Consider the following 22,292-nt stretch of genomic DNA (forward strand, 5'->3'; position numbering starts at 1 on the left):
ATACCTATAAAGTTGCTTGGCTTGTACCTGGTGCGCAACCATTTGCTGACACTAGCTGTTGACTGCATGCCCTAGAGCGGACTATCAACATTTTGTCAGGGAGGGGGAGGACTCAGGAAGCCCCACCCCTTCCTGAGGATTGATAGGCAGTTAACTGTAGCTATGTGGAAAAACTCATCAGGTTCTACTCTACCCCTAGGATAGATAGGCAGTTAACTGTAGCTGAAGGGGGCACAAGACCCCTCCTTTCCACAAAGTGCTATAGGAAGTTAATGGTTGCTGGTCGGGGAAGGGTGTGTGTGTGTGTGTGTGTGTGTGTGTGTGTGTGTGTGTGTGTGTGTGTGTATAAGTATATCTACTGGTAAGGTGCCTATTCTCCTGTAAGTAACCTTTCATTTCTGCTTCTTTTAGTAACCCTAAGTAAATTCATTGCTTCATCAAAACACCAAAGAGAAAAAAAATTCAACTAGAAATGGGACTAGTTGTGTAGAGAGGGAATCAGCACAAGTGAGAGCTGAATAAAAAGACAGTATGACCAAAATACATTGTATATATGTATAATAATGTTATAATGAACCCCCATCACTTGTATAATATATGCGACATGCACACGCGTTTTGTATGAATATATATATTACCTAAAAAGTGTAAAAACAAAAAATGTAGTGTTTTTCCACATGTGAAAGTTGCTTAGGGGTTTAAAAAAATCAAACACTGACCCCACAGAGTCTTTAGGATGAACAAGAGGCAGGCAAGAGGCATTTATACTGGAGTCCCAGAAAGGAGCATCCAGTCAACAAAAGGACTCAGGTAAAATGCAGAAAAGATGAGCTACCTCCATTTCAATGAGAGAACTAAACCCTCCAGGTCTCCAAAACTGAAATTAATTTCTGACACTCTAAAAACCTTATGAAAATTCATGAAAACCTTAGATTATAGATGTTTCTGTACCCAGGGACACTGATAATGACATTCCAGATAAATTCCATTGAAGGAGGAATAATTTTCAGAGAGCTAATGATGAAAGTAGCTACTGGGAGTATTAGAATAGTGGAACTGGCCTGGCAGAAATGAGATATTTTTCTCTTTTTTTGTTAATTTTGAGATAGGGTCTACCTATGTGGCTCTGGCTGGTCCGGAACTCACTGCCCCTGCTTTTGGTGTGCTGGGATTAAAGGCAAGTGTTATCACACTTGAGTTCCTTAATCTAGCTATCAGATTTTTTTCTAACAGTGGACTCTATACATGACAAAGGTGTAGGTCGGCTCTCAATTGCTTCTAAGCTTAAACAGTTTGGTGTAAATGTACTTTATAAAAGACTTAAGATAAAAATGATATCTTTTACAAAAGTCTGTTGATTGAATGACTAAACTCAATATTACTGCTTATAGGTAGTATATTCTTATGATATTTGTTATGTAACTGACAAATACAACACGGCAGTTTGATGTGTGTATGTGTGTGTGTGTGTATGTGCATGCCTGTTCGTTGTTATCAGTAACAAATAACAATGTCAATATGAAATCCATCTGGAAGCTTGCTTTTCCTTATCTACATTTAAATATGTATTATGTAGGCATATATTTATTTATTTTTTTTTCCGAGACAGGGTCTCACTACATTGCCCTCACATATTATGGAGAGGATAGATCAGGTTGGCCTCTCACAGAGACCCACTTGCCTCTGCTCCCGGTTTAAAGACATCCATTACTGCATTCAATTGAAACATATATTTATTTATTTTCATTTTGTATTTATGAATGTTTTGACTGAATCTCTGTGTGTGCATGTGAGGCTAGACGGTGTCAGGAACCCTGGAGTTACACCTGGTGGTGAGCAGCCATGTGGGTTCTGGGAATTGAACCTGGGCCTCTGAGCCAGCTTTCCAACCTCTCCTTTCTACTTTCCCCTCCCCCCCCTTTTTTTTTAAGGCAATGAACTCTTTTCTTTATCTTCTCCTGAGCATTTCTTCAATTTTCCCCTTTTGTTTGGGGAAGAGGGAGAGAGGGTGGGACAGGGAGGAGAGGAAGAACGGGGTTATGATCAGGATAGACAGTGAATAAATAAACAAGTAATATTTTAAATAGGAGAGAAAAATATCAAAAAATTAATGGATAAAGCACAAACAAAATCCAATATCTGTAAATGCTTTTTCTTGGGCTCATTCTATCTAATTTTGATCACTCTTCTCAAAGACCCGTTAGCATTTCAGGGTTTTGACTTGATAATTGGTTTTAAAATGTTCGTGTCTCTTGCTCACCTCAATGTATGTATGATTTAAGAAATTTTGTAAGTTTGCATTTTGCCAAACTATTAAGATTGCCACTCAACTAAGAAATTTGTCTAGTTATTTTTACAAAAAATCTTTTTAGAATGTAATTGCTTAGCTCTTAAAATGAATAGTGAAAAGATAGATATGGGTGGTTATTTTTAAAAATAGTTCACATGGTTTGTATGGTACTTATCTTTTAGGAACATAAAATTTACTATATATATTATATGAAAATGGTAAGTGACTGCCGGTCATCTCATCTCACAATTTAAATTTTATACTGTTTGAGCTTTCTGCATTTATTTAAAAATTTGTTGTTCTGTAACTTTAACAAAAGTTTAGTCCAAGACAAAAAAAGAATACAAGATGGAAATGAGTATCTCACTCCCACTATAAAAATCCAGTTTACAACTAATAAAATTCATGTATTTCAAAATTGTTAATGTTATACTATTAATATAACACTCTAAGACTATATAAGTGGGTCCTGTGAAATAGACAAAGACTAGACTGTCTAGGAGAGAGAACAGATTGATTGCAGAGAGTTAAAGTAAACATCTTATTCAGTACAAGTTAATAGTTCCTATTGCTGTGGGAAGGAAAACCAGAGTTAGCAGTGAAGTGCTGAGTTAGGCATTTTATAAGATTCCTGAGTCCTCCCACCTTCCTGATCACTTTGTTCTGAGTCCTCCCATCTTCCTGATCACTTCACCCATATGTTTGCCCCTCAGCAGGTCTTTTTCTACCCTTGGCTTTTACTATAAAAAAGGAAACAGCCCTGTCTGGAGTCTGCTTTGGTTTCCCTGTCTATATTTTTTAAACTTTTGAAACTAAGTCCTAATTCTTGTGTCTAAAGCAGGGATACCTCTACAAAATGATTGATTTTTCTTTGTGATAAACTCAAGAGAAGATTTTATGTTGTTAAAAAGTGTTTTATGTTTTCTACTTTTTCCCCATATTTTTTGTCTACTTAGGAAATTGTCTCAACAAAGTCATTGTTTTCGTACGTATTAGTCTGTGTTGAATTCTTAAATGCTTGCTTTGTAAGCAGCTATTTTAAATTGATTTTTCGTACACTTAATGCCCTATGTATGTGGGACTAGAGACATGTATAACTGTGCATCTAAGCTATATATTATGCAAACTGTATGGAGTTAAAAGCACATAACAGCTCGTACATGCAAAGTAATCAACCAATCCTGCTTCTCAGTACAATGCCTTCTCAGCAGTCCATTGTTGCTAAAGGAGGGGCAGGGGCGTATTCCAGCCAACATGAGCTGCCTGAGCAAGGGGCACAGCCGGCCAGAGCATGTCCTGCTTCCCCTTGACCTGGGACCAGGCTGAATAACCTGGCCTATTCCCACAAAGGATTAAAAAAATACAAGAAGTCCCTGTGATAGTGCCCTGGATGAGAAAGCTCATTCGTGGAGATTATGGATAATGGAAGGCTAACAAGGAAATTCTTTCCATCCACAAAGGTATTTATAACTTTGATCTTTTAAAGGGATAACTGCCATGAATGGCACACTATTTTCATACCATATTAGTCCTTGTTAATGTTTTTTAGTCTAACTATTATGTGTCTTTGGAGAGTCCCCCATTCTTAATATAAAGGTTCCATTCCATGTTTGGTATAATTCTGTCATTACAGACATAAAAAGAAGATGTGGCACTATCTAAATGTGCTTCTTATTTGAACACTGCTTATTGCATTTTGTTGGACAAAGATAGAGTCTACCTCAAAACTGAAGTGTTCAAAGAGAAAGTGGAGGGTTGTGATTGAACTGTCCATAGAAATCTTTTAAAATATTTTAAAAAACATGCTTGTGTCTCTCAATCCATCAGATTGAAAACGTGGAGACCATAGGAGTAGGAATTTCCCTAGGACCCTCATGCTGGGAGTAGGTTAAAAAACCAGTCAAAGGAGGGAGCCTTGTCTTCTGAAGAGAGATTTCACACAGTTTTGAGAACCTGGTGCAGCCCAGTCACAGATGAGTCAGTGCTGGGCAGAAAGACCACACCTTCACCACGGCTGTTTAGATGCACATAGCCTCGGCTCTCTACTTAAGCATCCATCTCACTTCAGGGCCCAGAATGCAGACTTGGGTGGGGGTGTTACTCAATCTCTTTGTTCCTCTTCCCAACGCAGCCATATGGTAGAAGTCTCCCCTTTCTGCTTTCTATTGTGAACTCTTGGCTGGGTGACTGAGAACTGGTGGCACACGAGTCCCATAACAAGAGCAGCAGCACTAATCAGTGCTTCCGGGTGCTCACAACAGACTTTCCTTCCGGCTGTCTATCAGTTAGTTTGGTTGCCATAAAACAAAGCTCCTCAAAACCTAACAGCTTGAAATAAGCATTTTATTTTCTGAATTAAAAACTTGAGAATGATTAAACAAGATAAGTTTTCTTTGGTTCTGGTATTTGGACTGGGGTGGGACAGGAAGAGTTTGTATATATATATATATATCCATATCCCCCAAGACTTTAGTTCCTCCAGGCCTCTCATCTCTATATATTTTAGCTTCAAGATCTTTTCCAGCATGTTCTTTTAATGGTGTGCTACTCTCAGGATAGCTACCTTTCTTCCATGGTGGCTGGCTTTGAACAGACATCCACTTCTGCATAAAAGTAAAGAGAAGCCTGACAGAATCAATGTTTTCAGAGCTTGAGAAATGAGCTCTGACTTATAGCAATCTGGGAAGCATTTAATCATGAGCTACATTACACACAAGATTACAGGGGCTCTAGCCAACCTGAGCTGCCTGAGCAAGGGGTCCAGCAGGCTAGAGCATGCCCTGCTTCCCCTTGACCTAGGGACCAGGCTGAATGACCTGACTTATTCCCACCAAGGATAAAAAAAAAAAAAAGACCACAGCTAAGGCTGGCTTCAAATCAGGAAGCTTTGTGACAATGTAGCTTTGTATCTACTTACATACCCTGACCTTTAGTGTTGTGATAGCATTGAGAATCCATTGTCCGCAGTCACAGTGAAAACACGACTCCTGAAAGGTGCTGAACAAGCAGAACAGTTGATGTGTTTTTAGGGCCAGAGTTCAGAGAATTATCCTTATTTGACCTGGCTTATGGTTCCAGGAAGAGCATGTTCATGACTCTCCTTATTAGATTGATACAGATCTTGTCCAGTGTGACAAAGGTTTTCTACAGGGCATTTATCAAACAAACAAAACAAAACAAAACAAAAAACAACAAAAAAACAGGAGCTATGGTTGTGCCCTGAAATTTTTCTATGGTAGATAACAATTGGGGTATATAATAAAGTAACTAAGAAACATGCATGGAAAAAATGTGGAACTGTCCAAGTGGACACAGGATATCTTTCTGCCTCATTGATAAAAGAATTTTTAAAGATGGCTCAGAGGTTAAGAGTACTGTCTGCTCTCCTAGAGGTCCTGAGTTCAATTCCCAGAACCCACATGATGGCTCACAACCATCTATAATGAGATCTGTGCAGGCATACATGCAGGCAGAACACTGTGTATGTAATAAATAAAATAAATATTTAAAAAATGCACACAGAAGGAAACTTGAAGACAATTTGTTGGAGTAAGGAGAATCGTCTGAATGCTAAGGTAAAGGTGTTGGGGGGGGGGAAGGAGATGGGAGAACAGGAGGCACACAGCTACAGTTTTAGTAGATTACAAATAAAAAGCTATATAACTTGAGGGTGATTGCCAAAGGAAGCACAGTTTCTATATTGGCATAGCAACTGGTCAAATGCCCATATTCATGTGAGTGACGGCTCATCTATGCTCCTATAAGAATGCCTAAGACATGAGAAGTAAAAAGAGATCAGGGGTGTAAGAGGGGACAAAAGGGAACGGGTGTGAATACGATCAAAATACATTGCATGCATGGACGAAAATGTCAGAATGAAGCCATTGTTATATATAACTAACCTATGTTCTGGGAAGTAGTCTAGTGATAACGAAGCCCCCTTTTCCCTCTATTCTTTTTTCTCTCCTATCCAGCATTAAGGGGTTGAAAAGGAAAGAGTAAAGGGACAGAGAAGGGTGGAGGATAGAAAGGAAACCACAATATGGCAGACAGGCTACAATGGACTGGTGATAAACTGGGGCAAAAGTTTTTAAATTCTCTGTAGTTAAGTAAGTAGTAACTGCTGGACCTGGTGGTGCAAGCCTGCAGCCTAGATGTTCGGGAGATAGGAGCAAAAGGATAGATCAAAAGTTCAAGGTTAATCTTGTCTACAGAGTAAGTTCTAGGCTAGCCTGTGAATCTCAGTGAAACAAGGTTTCAAAAATGAAAATTAAAGATAGAGGTAGGGGCATAGTCCAGTGGTAGATCATTTGTGTATGCAAGTCTCTGTGTGTATTTATGTCCCTGTGTACCATGTGTGTGTATATGCAGTTTTGTGGGGAGGGCAAAGGTGAACCTTGGGTGTGCCTCCTCAGGTATAGTTTACCTCTTTTAAGCATTTGTTTTAAAGCAGGATCGCTCACTGCCTGGAACTCTCCTGGTAGGCTGGGTTGACTGGCTAGGGATGCGCGAACACCCTCACATCCCACTTTTACGTGGGTTCTGGGGAATTAAACTGAGGTCCTCATACTTGTACGGAAAACACATTACCAACAGCTATATTTCTTGCTTCTCAAGACCATTTATTAAATTCTGCAGACTGTGGAATTGATATAATACAATTCATGTGCTTTTTAAAAGGACAGGGAGCCTTTGTATCACGATTGTTCTTATCCAACATATCAACCTGACTTCCCATAGAGGTGTAGAGGTGATGCCCTCCTATCTGGCATTGGGTTCTGTGGTTATGGATGACCCTCAAAGTCCTGCTTGACAAATTTGTATAGCTCCTCAGAATCTGAGGCTTTCTTTAGTGGACACTCGGAGTGTTATTCATCACCTAAAAGTCATTAGACTTGGTGCTGTACTCGTGAAGAGTCCTCACAATGCCAAAATATGAGTTGATAGATACAATAAGTAAACTTTATACAAGTGGCACACAAGATTTAATTTTCTTTGTCTCTGTCTCCAGAACCTGTGGGTATAATGAGATACTGCTGTCATTGTGGCTTGTGATTTAGGACAGGTGACCTTTTTTTTTTCTTCTTCTTGAACTAAAGTGATTGAACACAATCAAAATACAGACTCATAGGGCAGAGAACTATAGTTGATGGTGGAAGATAGGAGAACGGAATGCCAGAGAGATTCAAAATAAAAGAAGATTATGATACAGCATTCCTAGCTTTGACTTGGAGGGGACAATTTGGGAAGAAATGTAGATGTCTCTAACAATCCAAGGGAGGCAACAGGAAGGTTTACTGAAAACATTTGCCAAAAAACCTTATGTTGAAGCTGATTTTCCCCTACCAGAACTAGAGAACCTAGCTAAGCTAGCCTAGATAACTGAAGTTATGCCTACCTAAAATTATGAGGTCAAAATTATGCCTTCAGAGTTATGATGTCATAATGGGAATTGTTAGAAGCTGCTTAGCTACTGGTCAGTGGGGTTACAGCCACTGCAGCCTGGTTACAGAGAACCAGTGAGGAATTACCCAGGGAAACATTCTTCTTCCTATGAGCACATCAATCAGGTACACAGCATCTGTGAAGATGTCTGGGGTACCTGCTGAGCATTTCAATCTAGTGATTTTACTAGCACAGACAAATGGATTTAATGATTGGCATGTACATGATACATATTTCCCTATTGTTTTTTCAAAGCATTTTTCCATGAAAGGGGGTAGGGCTGTAATGCTATCTGAGGGATGCATGGGCTAAGGCAATATTCCTGTACAAATGATTGAGAAGTAAGAAGGGCGTATATGCTCTATCTGCACATTTTAAACTTTATTTTCACAGCAGCACAGTAGTTACATTGGACCTGTATGTAATTCTAGGAATATAAATAAGGAGACCTTTTCTAGGAATACTCTTTGGTATATAGTTTTCTGCCCTCAAAAAAAATGTCCCTGTGCCAAGCACAGGTGCTCAAAGCTAACTTAGTAGTCCTTCCACTGCCCTACAAAGTTGAAAATCTTTGCTCTCAAGTGGTATCTCTTCAGTAGTATCACTCACCCCAAACTTTGACATAACTGAGTCCATGGCTGGCTTTAAACTGTTGATATAAATAGTTATTTACACTGATTTTTGTGTTCCTTTGTATTTTCTCACCTTGTCTTTAAAGCTTTGCTTTGAATGGAAAATAAGCTTAAAACTGAAGTTAATTGTTATCTTTCCAAATAAGAATTCCATCTCTGAATTTTCTCTCTCTGTTCCAAGTTTCATCTTTAACTCGCCCTCTCTTCCTCCCTCTCCCCATGTGTATGTATGCATATATATGTATATATGCATTTATACATGTGTATTCATACATAAATACTTTTGTTATATATATTTTGATATATATAATATAAAGTGAGGTAAAGATTCATTTTTAGCAAAGGATTTCGATTGTACATAGCAATGATTTTTACATAGACGTTTAGAGAAAAGTATCACTGCGTTATTTAGAGCACAGAGTCACAAATAAAGGTCATATACTTAGCATTTTCTCTTTTCATCAAATAAGCTTAGAAAATTTCAAAGGTCAGTTCTGATAAGTTACTATGAAATAGTGAGAAAGGCCGTTTGGCAATTGTTTTATCACTCCAATGAAGAATGATTTAAACAATTTATTTGCTAGGTCATGAACCTCACATGAGCTTGTATTTATACAAATATTTTGGCATTAAGTGTATGAGGTTGACTTGAGATATTAGTACTATTACTTTACTTTTAAAGGTGTTAGTCTCTCACCTACAAATTTAAAAAGAAAAATTTTATGTGTATAGGTGTTTTGCCTGCCTGTAACATGTGTGCCTACTGCCCTCAGAGGCTCGAAAAGGGCATGGATCCCAGTGAACTGGATTTAGAGAAGGTTGTGACTCGTGATGTAGGTGCTGGGAATGGATCCTGAGTCTCCTGGAAGAGCAGCCAGTGCTCTTAACCACCTAGTCATCATTCCAGCCCCTACAAGTGTATTCCTTAAGCTTAACTTCTTGCCATGATTTGCTTCTACATTTATCCCTTCAGCTTTCCCTTGCTGTGCTGATGCTAGTATAGAAATTTTTAGGGAAAACTTCTGTAGGGCAGTTGGAAGACTTAACTTGAGATAGTCAAGGAAAGTATTGCTAAAGTGTCTTATGGCCATTTGCTGCCTTCATAGGTAAACTGTCTGAGCTTCATGAGTCATATACTTTACTGTATTTGATGAAGTCAGAGAAGCCTGAATTCCCAGTGAAAGTTCCCGAAATACCAGACATCTATATATAAGGTAAGAAAGTGTTACATTTCCAAAAGTTTTATGTCATAAATTGTGTTTATAGTAGGTTATAAATCCAATGCTTCTGAAGGCACAGCAAATGCTTTCATGAAGTACATGGCATCAAATACAATAATCTGGGAGTTTGTGCACAACCTAGGCCTAATGTTGCCAAGCAGAGTTGAGACCAACATTGGAGAGCCTCTGCTTTTTTTAAAAAAGAGATTATTATGTATACAGTCCTCTGCCTGCATGTATGCCTGCCTGCCAGGAGAGGGCACCAGATCTCATCATAGATGGTTGTAAGCCACCATGTGGTTGCTGGGAATTGAACTCAGGACCTTTGGAAGAACAGCCAGTCCTCTTAACCTCTGAGCCACCTTTCTAGCCCTGAGCCTCTGATCTTTTGAAATAGAAAGCAGATTATTTTATGGGAAACTTTCTCACTTAGAAGTGTCATATAATCTAAACATAATAAATGGGCAGGACAATAAAGCATTTATGTAGCCTGGATTTAGACACTGAATCAGTTGATAATCTTTGATATCAAATTTTCTCTTTCTTCAAATTGCAGCTTTTCAGGCTTGATCCAATCAGGGGCAATTTCAATCCATGTTGTAATGAGGTAAAGGGGGATCCTGTCCAATCAATAGTTGACCTAAATCAGAGATTGATCAGCACTTGATTCTGATAAAGAGCTGATTCAGTCAGTTGCCAACCTGATTCAATACTGATCCTGTCAGTTCTTGATCTAAACGGTGGTTAATCTAATAAATACTGTTACAAATCAGGGCTTTGATCTAAGCACTGGCTAATCTAATAAGGGGATTGAAGGTGCCTAATTTTATTGGGGTGATTCTTTTCATGGATTTATCCAAACTGAGACTGATGTAATCTGATGTTGATTCAAAAGTGGCATATCTAATCATTGCTTTATTGCATCAGGAGTTGATATAACCAGTGGCTAATTGAATTAGGGGCTTGATTCAATCAGTGGCTAATGATTACAAGCAATTATTTTGAGTGATGGGTAGGTACATAATACATAATATAACTTAGTCAAGAACGTCATATTTTACATAAAAATCATCCTAGGAACATGAGATGATATGGAAATGTTTATGGGAATAATGAAGTGGATACATCTGATTACAGTGTTTATTATACCATCTTTGGATTAAGTGATGTGGTGACTGTGGGGAAGGTGGTCTGATAAGCTGTGATAGAACACTGACAGGAGTCTTACTGAGGGAAAACATGAGTAAACTATTGTAATAAAGGGTAAATGTCAGAGTCTGGGGAAGTAAATGATTCCTGCAGGAAATTGTACAATGTTTTTCAAGGCAGTTTCTGGAAATAAAGCTTTATGAAAGGTTGCAGAGGGATTTTCTTATCCGTGCTGGCAGTGTATGTGGTTGCTATGAATCAGTGGTAGGATTAGATGAATTGACTCAATAGATCAGTTGAAAATTCTGTTTAGTTTGATTACTCATATACATGATATATATACACACACATGTATATATGTCTATCTCTATTTACTATCCATATATATATGGATATATATATGTAATGTATGTATCTAACTATCCATCATCTGTCTATGATGCTCTGCAATGACTTTTACATAGAGATTTAGAGAAAAATATCATTGGGTTATTAAGAACACAGAATGACCAGTAAAGGTCATCAACTTCATGGACTCACATTTACTAGACTCATTGTACAGCAGCAACTGAGACCAACTCCCTACCACACTCGGCTTGTGCTCTGATAGTCCTAAGGAGAAATGAAGAAGGTGGCTGATGACCATTTTACAGTATACTGTCTAAGCCTCCTTATTGCTCACTGTTCATTGACTTCATCTTTGAAATTAACATAATAATGATGGCTAAGGTAGCCCATCTTTCTCATAAAAAGTTCAGATACTATAGTTGATTATACTTGATTGACGACATGTCTCGATTGAAAGATGTGTTAGAGATTGTGTTTCTAGATAGGAAAAGAGATCCTGAGACCTCTTCCCTAATGAGTTGATTAATCTATTGTTGGAGTCAAGATTTGAATAGTCATGGAATGTTTCATGAAAGATGACTCTTAGTCACAGGAAATTCTCTCTCTCTCTCTCTCTCTCTCTCTCTCTCTCTCCTCTCTGTGATGTATCAAGATACATCTTCTCCCCTTTTCCCCTCCCTGCTTCCTGGATATGGGATGAGCAGCTATGGCCTAACATACTGTCTCTGCCACGATCTTTTACCTTAGGCACATACACAAAAAGATGCATCCATCACATGCAAACTTGGAAACTGTGAGCAAAAATAAGTCCTATCCCCTTTTAAGATGTTTTTCTTGGGTATTTTGACATGAATGATGAAAAACTAACCCACATATCTCTTCAGTGTTCACCTGAGCATGCAAAAGACTACTTACAGTTGCTACAGCTACACTCAAATTTGTTGCTATTTCTGTGGCCAAGGTGGGAAGCTTATCTTGTTCTCTGGGGAAGACCCAAGAGTTGCCTTGAACCAGTAACTGACTGGCAAGGACTTGTGGATAAACCACCACAAGTTCTCTGCTCTTCTATTAAAGTATCTTTAAAATGTAAAATTTCATTTTTAGCCAATTACCAGGTGTTGCTCATCTTGCTGAGCTAAGGTCCACACTGTGGGATCATGGTACTAAAAATACTAAGCCACATCAAGGCCCAGACCTTGATTGTTATATATATCTATATACCTATATATCTATATCTATATCTATATCTATATCTATCTATCTATCTATATCTATATCACATATTCTTTGGATAGAATAAAGTTCTAACATCAATTTTAATTGTGCTCCCTATCTTAGGAAATCAATTACTTGAATTGCCTTGCAGGAAAAAAAAATCTCTTCATTTATATTTTATCTTAGTCATCCCAGTACTGTGATTTTGGTTTTCTTGATATTAAGGATAACTATTTTGGTAGACTTAAACTACCATTAAAATAATTAGTGTTGCATGTTTTCTAATATTTTGAAATAATTCAAACTCATTATTCATACATCCGAATGGATCAAATGTGACTTGGGCAAGTAATATTTATAATAATAAGCCTTTCATAAACATAAACATGAATTATTTCATCAGTACATTCTTTCTGTCCATAATATGTCAGCATTTTAAGTACATATGCAAATTTTATGGCATTTTCCTTTATGATTATATATCTTTTTAAAGAAAATCTCACATTATTTCAGACTTCTCTTAATTTGATCTGCTGTCACCTCCTACCTAAATGAGTCATGTCAAGTATTACGTGCCACTTCTTCTGACAATTACCTGGTATTAGAAGTAATTTTCATGCATTCTGTCACTTTCTTCTCTCTTAATTCTTTGGTGCATTTTAAGCAGCATACTACATTGAGTGATGAGAAGAGTTTGTGGAAGGATGCTCAAATTAAATGGTGCTTATGCTTGCCATTCATCCCATATCTCTAAGAAGTCCTCACAGATGACTTATGTTCTCCTTGTCTGATTATGGGGTATGTCCATTCTCTGCTAAGTTTTTGAATAGCCATTTACTTCAGTCTTCTCTGGCTCTTATGGGTTCCTCTGTCCTCTTCCTCCTTGTGTGGTTCATTTTACCCTCAAATAAATTTTACCTAAGACTGTTGTGTGTGGAAAGCTTTTGGATCTTAAAGGGAAAGTAGCCCAGTGCTATAATTTTACAACTGCTTCTCCCACCAACATGACCTCAGCCTTGTGGTAGGGAATTCTTTTCTCAGCTCCCCACAGTGCTTGTCTCCTTGACCCTTCCTCCTCCTCCTGTCTCTACTTGGTTGCTGTCATCATTCCTTTTGGTCTCCTGAACTCTACTACTACTATTTCACTAATTCAGTTCTCATTTCTGGTTCCTATTGATTTGCAATTTAAACAAGGGGCTTTATATTTCTCCACTCGAAGGCTAGCCCAGACCTATCGTCAGAATATAGTATTTCCCTAACTGAGAAAGCTGTCTACCTCTTGCTTGACTTGGATCCTTCTCTTACAGAGAGGAAAGTACCTGCCATTAGTATGACTTTAAGCCCCATATTTCTTCTGTTATGTTAGTTAAAAGGGAAGGCAATAGGAGCTCCTTGCTACTGAGAATATTGGCCCAGGTTTGGGAAGGAAAAGCATGATGAATTAAGAAGTACATTCTTGTGTTAACAAGGCATGAACACCATAGATATAGGAGCTATTGAGGTCTTACTGTGGGAGAGAGATTGGGCTCATCACCAAAGAGGACAAATGGTGGTTTAAAGTAGAGAAGTGAGCCAGCCAGATCCGTGACAGGCAGAGAGATAAAGAAGGCAGCCCCTAATAAATACTACAGATGACAAACTTCTGACTTCTTCCTTTCCCTCCTGACAAAGGTCTGGCATGTTTTTTCCTCACATCAACAGAGTTCCTGTTCTGGCTGGCCAGTCCAGGGCAGTGATATATTCAGAGTCAGTCTTTAATATGTTTACCTAAAGCTGTGGAGCAGTCAGCCCTTCTGTCTTTGTTTAAGCTGACCAGCTCAAAATTAGGGGAGGCGAACCCATCTCAGGCTACCAAAATCACTTAACTTCCTCGTGGATTTAGGTCCCCCTCTCTTCTTTGCAAGGAGGCTGTCCTCTGCGCCCCCTCCCTCCTTCCCTCCCTCCCCCTTTCTCATTTTTCATTTGTAATAGTTTGTTACCTGTTGCTGCCTACTCTGACTGAAATTGTTGCTGCATTTTAATTCCTTAACTGGCAGAAAAAACAAACCTAATCAATACCCCTAGACATTAATAACTAAATAGGAAATAATTCTCGAGACAGAAAAACCGTTAAGAGTGTATATTACTGAAGATAGAGCAGAGTGACGGATAACACCCTGATCTCAAAGTCTTCATGTCTTCTGAAGGAATTTGAACCTTTGTCAAGAGTGATCAGGAAGATTTGCAAGTGAGTTGACTTGGCACAGAGGTTCTTAACCTGCGAGTCACAACCTTTTTAGGAGGTGTGTGGAATAACCATTTCACAGGGATTACCTAAGACCATTAGAAAACACAGATATGCACATTCTGATTCATAACAGTAGCAAAATGACAGTTATGAAGTAGCAACGGAAATCACTTTATGGTTGGGGTCAGCACAACATGAGGAAGTGTATCAAAGGGTCACAGCAGTTGGAAAGTTGAGAACCACTGACTTAGCAGAATTGATGTTTAAACTAGGTGGTATAAAGACAGTGTGGGCAGCTTGAAGTCTGTCCTACTTGATGATCAGAGTGCCCAGCTGAGACTGACTAAAGTTTCATCCAAGAAGAGTATTTTCCATTTTTCCTTCTTCATGAAAAAGAGAATTTGTTTTTTCTTTTGGACACAATAAATCCAAGTCTTGTTTGGGCAGCTTTTGTTCATTAAGGTTGAACTGAAACAACCATAAAGGTTGGTTCTTAGATAGATGGCTTTGTTGGATGATACAAGGTTTCAGACATTTACGCATGACTCTTTCTGTGAAAACAAATGAAAAGCAAGGCTAATAGTTGTAAACTCCACTTCCATAAGAGAATTAAGCATTAGTTTTAGACTGAGCTCAAAGCCTCTTGAGATAGTTGTGACAATGTGCTTAGTTTCCTGGCTTGCACTTTGAATGCCTTTTTTGTATTCTCATGGGTTTTCTGAGCCTTTATTAAGCATCAGGGGATTGCCTGTACAGAATCTGTTGCTATGAATTCCTTGAAATTCTCATCATGCCACCTAGCTTTAGCTTATATGTTTTTGGAAAAGAGGTTAATTCTCAGAGGTGCAAAATCAGAGCTGGAGGGGAAAACAAATGGAAACACCAGTTTGAAAAATTGTAAACAGGTATTGGAGGAGACAAAACTAATGAGGACTTTATAAAGTTGTGCTATAGCCTTTTATTGTCAACTTGACCTGGCTTGGATTATCCTGAGAAGGGATCTCATTTGAGGGACTGCCCAACTCACACTGACCTGTGGGCATGCCCATTGTGGCCAGTGCCGTTTGTAAGCAGCAGGTTCTGCTTCAAGCTACCTTCCTTTAATGATATGACCTGTGACCCAGAAGCATATATAAGCCAAATCATTTCTTTCCTCCCTTAAGTTGCTTGCAGTCTGCATTTTTTATCACAGCAATAAAAAGAAACTAGACCGGTCTCCCATTGAAACAAATTTCTCCTTTCATTATATCTATTCTTTAGTTTTCTTTTTTTAATTTTGAAAATTTTATATATGAATACCATATTTACATGATTACTGCACCCCTTCTGTCCTAATTCCTCCCATATTTCCCCACTACTCAAATTTATGACCTATTCTATAATTATTACAAACAACACCCCCTACTGAGTCCATTTGATATTGCTTCTAACCTATCAGTGGCTCAGCCCTGGAGAAAATGGATCCTCTCTCTTTCAGCTGCCATTAGTTGTATATGGCTCTTTGTCTATAGGTGTACCTTAAATCTTTCCTCTTCAAGTTGGAGCCTCTGCTGGCATAGGTCAGGGCCTTGTTGACTATGTGGCTTCCCTCTGCAGTGACCCTGGAGAATGAATACTTGTTACAGTCCAACTTTTGTGCTTTCAGAAGACCCTCTGACCAAGGGAGCAGACAGTTCACAGAGTTGTTGGATCTATTTAGCTATATCCCACCACCTCTTAAGTTCTAGATGACCTTGGGGGAAGCACTAAACTATAAGCTGTCTTCTTAGTCCTCTTATTCTTTGGCTCAGTACTCCAAGGTTTGGTCTGTTTCACCCAACTTGTAGGAAGTAATTAATTTTTGTTTTACTTGTGTGAAACATTTGACAAAGCTTGGGAAAGAATGAAATGATTTCTAAAACAAAATCTGATTTAAAAAAAAAAACAGTTTTGCAAGTAGTTAAAGTCCTTGAAAGCTTAGCAAAAAACATAATTGTCTTCAAAACTTTTTTTTTTGTTTCTTGGAAATGTTACTGACAATAGACCAATGCCATATGAGAACTTCATTGTTTTAAATAGACAAGTGGAGTTTAGTTTTATATAAAGTGATTAACAAAATTAGAACTGTTTTAAAAACTAGTCTTTCCCCCTTTAACCATCACATAGGTGCCATGTTTAAGTTTCATCCTCTACAAGCTTTTTATGACTTGCTTGGAAAGTCTTGTCTGTATTAGCTCCTGTTGATGCTTGGTCTCACATGAGTCTGAGAATTATAGAAAGCTAAATTTGAGCAAGAGCGGGCCAAGGTAGCAAAGCTTCCAATGACATTGGACAGTGAACTATCTTATGTAAGCAAAAATGCTGAAGTAAGGGACAATACACAGCTTGTGCTTGTACTTTTCAATATAATGGCATCTGATCACCTGAAAAGCTGAGAGACATAACAAACAGCTACATTTTGGGGGACTCACTGGGAGAAAACGTGAATATCCAGTGGTGATGACTGCACAAGAGACTTTATGTTGGACCAGCTAGACTCTTAACATTTCTATTTTTGTAATATTTTCAGAGAGTTAGACAAGGGTAGCTAAGATTGCTTTCTTGTTCCCAGCATCCAGCAACTATGACCTTGACAAAGAGGCCCTTTCTTTGTTTTGAGATTTGAGGATGTAGATGCCTAAAGTTAATATCTGCCAAATTGTTTTCCAGCAGTCCCATTTGTACCTTAGTGTATTCTTTCTTTGTAACAAACAGTAACCTACCCAACAAAGGAAGGCATGATGTTAAAGGGCCACCCTCTGATACTTAAATTATAAAAAGGTCTAATCATCTTCAGTATGCAATAAGACCAGTGTCTTAGGGTTTCTATTGCTGTGAATAGATGCCATAACTATAGCAACTCTTATAATGACACATTTAATTGGGGGATGGTCTACAGTTCAGAGGTTTAGTCCATTATCATCATGGCAAGAAGCATGCCAGCTCACAGCAGGCATGATGTAGAGAAGGAGATGGTGTCTTGGAGGAGCATTTCCCCTAAATATTGGGCAACTCCATTTAAACTCATTTATATATGTATATATTTTAGGAGGCTTCTAAATTAGTAGGTTTCCATATGACTTATTTAAAGGTCTTTATCGTTAGTTATCACTGTCCACACTCCCGCCTTTACCTTGCCCTCCCACCCAAACCCCACTTAACCCCTTTCTTTCCCTATTATTTTTCATCTTCCCTTTATACTATCAGTGTTTTATGTACCTTCATTTGAAAATCTCCAATGGGCCTTTAAGAGTTTACTAAGCTTATAGGCATTCCTATGTAAACACACATATCTAAAGATTCAGTGCTAGCATCCACATAAGAGAGAACACACATGATATTTGTTTTTCTGGGTCTGTTTTAGCTCACCCGGAATGATTATTTATAACTCAGCTCAATTAACTTAAAATTAATTACTGAATAATATCTCATTGTGCAAATATGCCATATTTATTATTCATTAATTGAAGGACATGTCATGGCTACTGTGGGTAAATAACAAAATGGATGTAAATCATCAACACGAATGAGCAGCTATCTCTGTAGTAGAAGTATTTTGGGTATGTGCCCAAGAATGGTGTAGCTAGATCATATGGTAGATCTCTTTCTAACTTCTTTGAGGAACATCTACATTGATGGTTGTACTGGATGCACGAATTTGTACTTCCACCAGCAGTAAATAGGTGTTCTTTCTTGACATCCACACTGGCCTCTGTATTCATTTCTTTCTTTGTTCCTAACTGTTTTGACTGTGGTAAGATGAAATCTAAGTAATAGTTTTATTTTGCATTTTCCCTACAGTTAAAGATGGGAAACATTTTAAAAAACAACTTCTGAGCTCTTTGTATTTTTTCTCTTGAGAACTTTCTGTTTAGTTCTATGCAACGTTTTTAATTGGGTTATTTGTTTTTTTATGTCTAGGCATTTCAATTCTTTTCATGTTTTGGTTACTAATGCTTTGTCAGAAACACAGCTGATAATTTTGTTTTGATTTCCTATAGGCTACCTTTTCACACAAATGATGGTGTCCTTTGTAGAAGCTTTATAGTTTTATGAGGTTCCATTTATCAGTTGTTAGTCTTAATTCTTACACCACCATGATCCTTTTCAGAAAGTCTTTTCCTTTGTCTCAGATTCAGGACATCAGATCTTATGCTGTGGTTCTTGATCCATTTGGATTTGAATTTTATGTAAGATAGGAGACAGAGATCTATTTTTATTCTACTACATAGTCATCCAGTTTGATCACTCTCATTTCTTTTCTATTCTGAGATTTATGAAATCTCTTAAATGGTAATCCCCTGTAAAATGAAAATCGAAAAAGAGAGCATATGCTTCTAACAAATAATAACACAGGATATATTACCATTACAAAAGGTAGGAAGAGGGCATAGTAGTGAGGAAATACTGGATCAAAGACTGAAAACCAGCTGAGAAAACTCCAAACTGCATCTCCCTGTCTGATGTCAAAGCACTCTTTATATCTCCAATTCCTTTCAGCTTTGTTGACTGCAGCACACTTCTCCTCTGGGGCTGGTGCCATTCCTTGTCAGCAGCTTTTGCTGGAAGGTATCCCACTGTTCTGGCGTCTCCAGCATTTTGAGGTCTTCAAGGAAAGTCAGGCTTTATCTTCTCAGCTTCACCCAGTGGTCTTCTTGGACCTCCGTGGACACCGCTGACATATGCCTGGCCTCAGCAGCTTTCCTTAGTCATAGAGGATAATTCCATCATCTCTTTTATCTATCTTTGACTTTAAAGCTAGAACCATGTGGCTGGACCTGCTAAGTTCTGCTGCTTGCTGGGGCTGGAAAATGGCCACGTAGGTCAATTACATCTTCAGTGTTCTGGTCCCCTGTATCATCAAATTTTACATTTTGTATTTTTCCTTGCTAAGCTTGCTCCTTTTCATTATAAGTCTGCCTAAGTGTGAACACTAGTAATCACATAACAAAGTTGATAGTAGGCTGTTTTGAGATACTCTTTGCCAATCCAAATTAATTCAAAACTCTTCAATTGCTGGGCGGTGGTGGCGCACGCCTTTAATCCCAGCACTTGGGAGGCAGAGGCAGGCGAATCTCTGTGCGTTCGAGGCCAGGCTGGTCTACAAAGTGAGTCCAGGATAGCCAGGGCTACACAGAGAAACCCTGTCTCAAAAAACCAACCAACCAACCAACAACAACAACAAAAAACAAAACAAAACCCCAAAACAAACAAACAAAACTCCTCAATTTAGTCTGAGGCAGATTTTCTGGACAAGGCAAAAATCAGCTTCATTCTTCTCTGAAACATCACATGAACAGCTTCTAGGCCATATATTAACAACCTCCTACTAGTGTGGCCCATTAATCCTCACTTAAAGTGTGCATCAGCTTTTCTAATCCACAGTTCCAAAGTCTACATTCCTCCAAACAAAAGCATGGCCAGGCCTATGACAACAATACCCCAGTCCCTTGTACCAACTCCTGTCTTAGTTAGGGTTTCTATTGCTGTGAAGAGACACCATGACCATTGCAACTCTTATAAAGGAAAACATTTATGGGGCTGACTAACAGTTCAGAGGTTTAGTCCATTATCATTTTTTTGGAGGGTTATCCTGTTCCATTTTCTTTCTTCCTTTTTAAAAATGATATTATTTATGTATCTTATGTTTGAATTCTCTATCTGCATGTACACTGGCCTGACAGAAGAGGGCATCAGATTCCAGTATATAAGGCTGTGAGCTACCACATGGTTGCTGGGAATTGAACTCAGGACCTCTGGAAGAGCTGATAGTGCGCCAATCCACTGAGCCATCTCTCCAGCCCTCCTATTCCTTTTTCTTGTTTCTTTTTTTGTTCATTCTTTATCTTATCCTTCTATTTTATCTCAGTGTTTATTGAGTGGCCTCAGACAGGAGAAGATCCTCACCAATAAATAATACTGGATATTCTAGGAGTCTCTTAATACCCCATGCTATTTTAAACTTCTGTCTTTGTTCTTAGCAACCTCCACATATAGAATTATACTAGGTCCTGCTAGGGCTCTGAGCTGGACAATGTAGAAACACTGTTCCTGAGGCACCCAGGCCCTGTCATAGTTGGAATACCAGATGCACAGGAGAAGCTGGAATTTCAGGGTCCTCAACGTCTCCATTACTCTCTGTTGAGTCAGAAAGAGGACACAAAATCTTTCTGTGAAAGTTCAAACCAAATTATTTTCACTAGGATTTCCAAGAATCTTGAGCATGCTAGGCTTTGTCTGAGGTCTGAAATAGGTGTGACAACATGGGCAGTATGTGTTATTAGATACATGGCTCAATATATACCGTCTCCATGAAAAAGATGGGACCCTTCCATTTCTGTGGCTTTATGCTAGGGGTGAGGGTTATAGTGAGACTGTGTCTTGCATTTTCCAGATTTGATACAGCTATTTTCAACCTCTCCCAGGGTTAAGTAATTTCTGAAATTCTCACAGAGATAATTTATCTGTATATATTAAATCAGTGTTTCCATGGGGGGTAAGGAGGACTTGAACTTCCTACTTTACCATATTCCTAATATAAATCAAGGTTTTTAAATATACGAGAGTAATTTATGGGTAAAGTAAATTAAGTGAGAATATTTTTTATAAAGTATGTAATCACTTAATGTATATGCTTACAACTATTCTTTTTAAATATATTTTATTAATTCATTCATATTACATCTCAATTGTTATCCCATCCCTTGTATCCTCCCATTCCTCCCTCCCTCCCATTTTCCCCTTACTCCCCTCCCCTATGACTGGGACTGAGGGGGACCTCCTCTCTCTGTATATGCTCATAGGGTATCAAGTCTCTTCTTGATAACCTGCTATCTTCCCTCTGAATGCCGCCACGTCTCCAACTAGTTTAATTGCCTAATAATTTTATTAACCTCTTGATTAGATATACTGATAGGTTTCATTACAATGTTTTTATACATGTATATGAATTATTTTGGGCATATTAACCCCCATTACCCTCTTGTCTCTTCTCATTTTTACTGATCCTCTTCCTCTTCTACATAGTGCTCCTCCTAAGTTTACATTTTCATGACCCAGTGAGTTTAATTAGACTGGCTTACGTGAGCTTTGGGAGCAGCTATTTAGAAGAGCACAGGCATCTTACCAGTTACTACACTATTAAAGAGAAATGCCCCTCCCCCAGCAACTATTCATTGCCAGGAGCTTCTCAGATAGGGGTTACTGTGGGAGACTCATGTGCCTCTCTCTTTTAGATGCTGTTAATTGCCTAAAAATACTTACATACCTATAATAGAAGCTAGCATACCTGTTAAGAGTTTATAAGTGCAATGACCGTGTCAGGCCTTGAAAAACAGTGTCCTACAACATTCCACCTCTTCCTCTCTCACTTACAATCTTTCCACCCTCTCATGATGTTCCTTGACTCTTTGAGGGGGTGATATAAATGTGTCATTTATGGCTGAACACACAGCACTTACTTATTCTCAGAAATTTAAACAATTAGAATTCTATATAGTACTTGATAATGACTACAAAAAGAAGCTTATCTAATAAAAGCTAAGACCATTAAGATAGTTCTTAGTTTTAGACACACAAGTTTACATTTAATTTTTTTTATTTTGGGCTGGAGAAATGGCTCAGGGGTTAAGAGCACCGTCTCCTCTTCCAGAGGTCCTGAGTTCAGTTCCCAGAAACCACATAGTGGCTCACAACCATCTATACTGGGATCTGACACTTTCTTCTGGCATGGAGTATACATGCAGACA

At 38.4% G+C, this 22,292-nt stretch overlaps 1 protein-coding gene across 6 annotated transcripts in view; it reads left to right on the top strand.

Moving 5' to 3' along the window:
• SYTL5 (synaptotagmin like 5) overlaps window positions 1-22,292 on the top strand; it is a 253,795-nt gene that overhangs the window by 27,835 nt on the left and 203,668 nt on the right. For 4 of the 6 annotated variants that reach the window (XM_084790778.1, XM_084790780.1, XM_084790775.1 and 1 more), the window contains exon 2: window positions 9,474-9,581. The exons of 1 other annotated variant lie outside the window; for it this stretch is intronic. The gene's annotated coding sequence lies outside the window, so the exon portion shown is untranslated. Of the gene's footprint in view, window positions 1-7,811; window positions 7,861-9,473; window positions 9,582-22,292 lie in introns of those variants that run through there. One more of the 6 variants, XM_084790776.1, reaches the window with a different exon arrangement.

This window comes from Acomys minous (assembly GCF_964271855.1).
Source record: "Acomys minous genome assembly, chromosome: 7".
In the NCBI taxonomy this organism is placed as follows: Eukaryota; Metazoa; Chordata; class Mammalia; order Rodentia; family Muridae; genus Acomys; species Acomys minous.